General features: G+C 39.7%; 1 pseudogene; it reads left to right on the top strand.

Moving 5' to 3' along the window:
* The first annotated feature begins 2,105 nt into the window (after positions 1–2,105).
* Positions 2,106–2,821, top strand: LOC140926272 (uncharacterized; annotated as a pseudogene).
* Positions 2,822–5,223: the final 2,402 nt, after the last annotated feature.

Raw genomic sequence — 5,223 nt, 5'->3', positions numbered from 1 at the left:
TCACGTAAACCATCGTATTGTATAGCAAAACCTTCGCTAAAACCTACAAACAGAAATTCAACAATTGAAGGATCATAACCAGAAAGAAGGAATACCAACCTTTCCGCATTTATGGGTGTCGGCAAGTTAAGGCTTTGAGGGTTGGGACTTGGCAGGAAGGATTGTTTCCCAGTGTTTTTGCTTTAGGAACGAAAATTACATTGACTGGCTTTTTGAGGGCCTTCGAATTTGTAACATAAATGCTTAAAAGCACAACCATGGGCACACTGGACACCCCCATGAAATTTGAAACAAAAACCTTTAGGGGTACCTTGCTCATGAGATCTTAGACACCGTGGAAGTGTTTACGGCTTACTCGCAGTAGAATGTGGAGTGCGCATCCAAAGCTCCCAGTGGATATTACACCAACCAAAGGAGGAGGGGTGCGCTTGTCTCAAAAGACAAAAATTTTCATCGTAAAAGCGCCAGTTAAAACCACTTTCTGCCAAATCCTGGATTACCCCACAATACTTCATTAGAGCCAGGGCCTCATGAGGGTATCGTCTAGTGTATATCGCAAGAAAAATATGGAAGCAACCCAACCAGGTTTCAATGGTAAAAATTTTCCTTGGTTTGGCTACGGGCTCCAGATATAAAGAGGGCAACTGCTCAGCAGTTGTCCCAGCTAAGTTGGTATCGACTTTCATGCACTGTATTAGTCAGTAGGGTTCCCAACTCAAAATACTCATTGTTCCATATCTTGACACTAAGCTTGTCAGATACTCTGGAATCTACTGGAGGGCTGGGCGATGAGAACAACTGAGAGGGGACTGCAGGATTAATTGGATGTATCTCACCTGACAAGGGGGGCTGAGCAGCATCTAAAGGTCCTTGCACAATGGTAGCAGCTAGACCCCCACTGGAAACAGCATTGAGCACTGGGGCGTCTGTGGGTGTTCCAACGGGTACCTTCAGCAAACTTGAGGTGGAAGCTGTGGCCAAGTGAGGGACCATGACCGGGGAAAGGGGCAGCATTGCTTACGTCTGGTGGCAAGGAAGACCCACTATGGCTAACCTTAGGGGGAGAAAAACTTTGGGTCACCTCCTGTACAATCCAAGACACCAATTGGTCCATGAGGTCAGGCGGTAATGGTGAGGAGCTGGGCTGTTGATCTGTCCACTGCTCAACACTAGTAAATAAATGGTATGAAAGGGTGCAAAACATCAATGTGTTTTTTCATTCAGTCTACTCTCAATCCTCTACTGATGTTAAACTGTTGGCCACAGATGTTGTTAATCCAAACTTGTTATTTGAAGTTACAACAACAGCTCCAGAGCTTGAAGGAATTCTAAGTGAGATCTACGTAAACAAGGCACCTGGTGTGGACAACTTACCAGCCCGTATTTTACGTACTTGTGCAAAAGAGCTTTCTATTCCACTTACCCATTTGTTTAATTTATCGCTGAGAACCGGGAAAATGCCCACTTTATGGAAGTCAGCCAATATTGCCCCAATTCATAAGGGAGATAGCAGGGAGCTTGTTACCAACTACAGATCTATCTCGCTATTGCCAATCCCGGCCAAGTACTTAGAACGTATTGTTCACTCTGCTATCTATGATCATGTCTCACCATTTTTAATTGAGTGGCAACATGGTTTCATTAAAGGTATATCCTGTGAGACTCAACTGATTTTAACCCATCATCAATGGGCTACTGCCCGTGATAAAGGCAGACAAGTTGATGTAGTTTTTTTAGACTTTTCCAAAGCCTTTGACAAAGTGAACCATGCAGTTTTGTTGCAAAAGTTGTGCAACTTTAGGATCACTGGCTCATTATTACAATGGTGTGAAAGTTATTTAAGCAATCGCCAACAGAGAGTAGTGTTGGATGGTATATCCCCTTCCTGGTCTGATGTCTCATCTGGAGTTCCTCAGGGCTCTTTATTAGGGCCTTTATTTTTTGTTTTATTTATTAGTGACCTTCCCGAAGTAGTTATTCCTGACAGTACTATTGCTCTTTATGCTGATGACTGTAAATGTTCTCGAATCATTGGCACGGCTGGTGATCTTGAATTGTTTCAACAGGACCTGGATAGTCTGCATCAGTGGAGTGTTCGGAATTTCATGAACTTCAATGTCAAGAAATGCTAAATTATGAAAATTACTAGGAAGATTCAATCACTCACTTCTAGTTTTTTTTCCTGGAAAACTCTGAACTGGAAGAGGTTAAAGAGTTTAAAGACTTGGGGATTATTACGAATCATCACTTATCATTGAACCCACATATAGATTACGTAGTATCCAAGGCTAACAGAATGCTTGGTCTGATTAAGAGAACTTGTAAAAGTCTGAATGACCCTAAGATCTTGCATACTCTTTACTGCTCATTGGTCCGCTCAAATTTGGAATATTGCTTAGTTGTGTGGTCCCCATATACAAAGAGAAATACTGATAAGCTGGAAAGAGTACAGAGAAGAGCGACTAAACTTATTTTAAAAAGTGATGATCCCTATGACATTCGTTTGAAGAAGTTAAACTTCATGTCATTGGAGAAGAGAAGATCACTGGCTGACGTGACTTTCTTATATAAAGTAGTTAATGACAACATTGATATTGACATCAGTAAAATAATAGATTTCCACTCAGAAGCTGACCGTTTCTCACTTAGGGCTAAGGACTCTTTAACTTTAAAGAAGAAATATGCCAGAACTAATGTCTTGAAGTATAGTTTTTTACATAGAATTACTGACCAGTGGAATCAACTACCGTTAGACATTCGTGTATCTGATAATGTAAATATTTTTAAGTCTAGAGTTAGGAAATTTTTCAGTGATTTTTAAGTAGCTTTTATATTTCTGTATTTTCTGAAACTACTATTTTGTGTTTCTATGTATTTTTAGGTGACCTATTTTCATATGGGGTCTAGGACTCCTTTACAGTTCATCCTTTGGTTTTTTTTTTAATCCATAGATTGTAACAAATAAATAAGGGGATTTTCTACAATTTTCGTAAAGAGTTTATTACACAGCTCTGTCCGTCTTTGCTCTAACGTAACAAGGCCTGAACGTGACAGGGCATCTGAGTAGTGCACTTCGTAACCAAAAATAATCATTTTTATTATTATCCTCAGAGCACTTTTCTGTGTCACTTCAAAAGTTAAGCTTAGATATGGTGGGAGACTAAAATGAAAAACCTGGCAGCGATAGAGTAAACCAAACTGGATGCAAGCTACATAGAGGGAATTCCACTTAAGGTCTTTTTGAATATGAAAGGCTAACAAATTAACTACCTGTACTGTTTTAATGTTACAACCACCGATTTCAACAAGTTCTTGTTTTGTCAGAGAGCGTGCAAAAGCTATCCTTAGTTCCTTCCATTTACTGAGGTGGAGTTGAACTTGTTCTTAGCAGACAATGCAGACACCTCATCGAGGATTAACTGGGGACAACTAGTCCCTTTTTTCTCCTTTATGTCTTAGACAGTTGTATTGTCTATGTACTTGAAAAGACTGCTCAAAGTATCTGCAGCTAGATTTTTTAGCATAACGAGAAACAGCCAGGGGCCCAGTTTCGTTCCTGGTGGTACCCCTGCATGAACTGAATGCCCTTCGGAGATGCAGTTGTTTCCTAGTTTGACTCTGCTGCCTGTTGGAGAGAAAAGCTGCAATCGAATTTATGATGTAAGGATTAATATCATATTACAAAAACTTTGCCATTGACGGGCTATGATGTATCAAGTGGAACGCTTTTCTGTAATTTAGAACAGATGTCCATAGACAGCCCCCAGTTCCATGGAGAGTGCGAACTTGTGGAACATGCTAAGGCATGCGTAGTAGAGGAACCTGAAATACGTCCAAACTGGTCTGGGTGTAACCGTTTCAGAACAGCTGGCTTCACATGCTCTGGAACAACAAAATGTTCTGCGATTTTCAATAAAGTAGGGTAAGGGAATTAAATTAGGTCTAAGATCTTTCCTGATATCCTCTATGTTGTTAACTTTGGGAAGAGGAGTGATGTTAGTGCATTTCAAAATGCAGTTTAATAGACAAATAATTAAACAACTTACATGTACAATAATATTTCAGTTTCAAGTTAAGTAAAAATACGAAATTTTACACATCGACGCAATATTTTCCATTCACAACCATACGCTTTTGTCCATAATTAATTTCAAAATGTTTGCTAGTTATGACAGGTCATTACTGAACACAAATTTGTCCACAATTAATGAGGCAGCTTTTTTTAAATACTCTAATTGTTGCGCTCTGGATTGCTTGTCAATGTCTATAGGAAGTGGAAACTTGATTGGTTGTCTTCGTTTGTTTGTAAACCCCAGTACTGACGTTGCAGCAGCAATCACTCTTGACTTAAGGATGATGAGCAGCAGGTCAGGACTCCACATTTATAAGGGTGTGGTCGGAATACAATAAACACCCGCATATAAGAACCTAAAGATTTAAGAACCTACAGGCTGAAATTTGGCATTTTTTAATACTCATGTTTATAAGAACCTGTTTAGCCTGGCGAGGAAAAGAGGTTTTTATACAAAAGATCACTCCACTTTCGATTATCAAAATTCTGGATGTTAACTTTGTGTGAAACCTCTAATATGTTATTGTGTATATATTTAGCTTGGTAAGCATATGTTTGTTATTTAAACTAGTTCTAAACCATTATGTACGAGCAAGGTAATGTTTCTGTGAATGACTTTTCCACTGCAAACTTTGAAAAATTAAGAACCTACTAAGAACCTAATCAGCCTGCTTTGTCAAAAAGTACCTTGAAATATAAAAACCTGTTCAGCCTGATCTCCAAAATTCTAGGTTCTTACATGCAAATACCAGCACTAAAAGCTAGTTCAGAAACCTACTCGAAGGGCAATAAAGCTGGATAATCCCTACAAATATTCGAATCTAAGCACGACAACCTCGCCTTTAAAACGAGGAGAACCGAGGAATGAACTTAAATTTCTTCCCAGGGTGAGAGCTTGGGATGCATTCAGCGTAAAGCATCCTTTAATGAACGACCGATATTTGTTCCTCAGAAGAGGCCAAAAACTGGACGAAGGCCATAATCGGACTACAAGAGTAGCCATCGCTTTCTGTAGGCTCAGATAATGGATAACGCGAGCAACAAGAGAAACTAGAGGAACCACTAAACAATTCTCGGAACTTGACTCTTGGGCAAAGACGTCAATTCCTGACGCACCCGGATTCCAGAAACCCGAAAAGAATCTAGGAAGC

Source organism: Porites lutea, chromosome 1 (genome assembly GCF_958299795.1).
Source record: "Porites lutea chromosome 1, jaPorLute2.1, whole genome shotgun sequence".
NCBI lineage: Eukaryota > Metazoa > Cnidaria > Anthozoa > Scleractinia > Poritidae > Porites > Porites lutea.
This window is presented reverse-complemented; position numbering and strand designations above follow the sequence as displayed.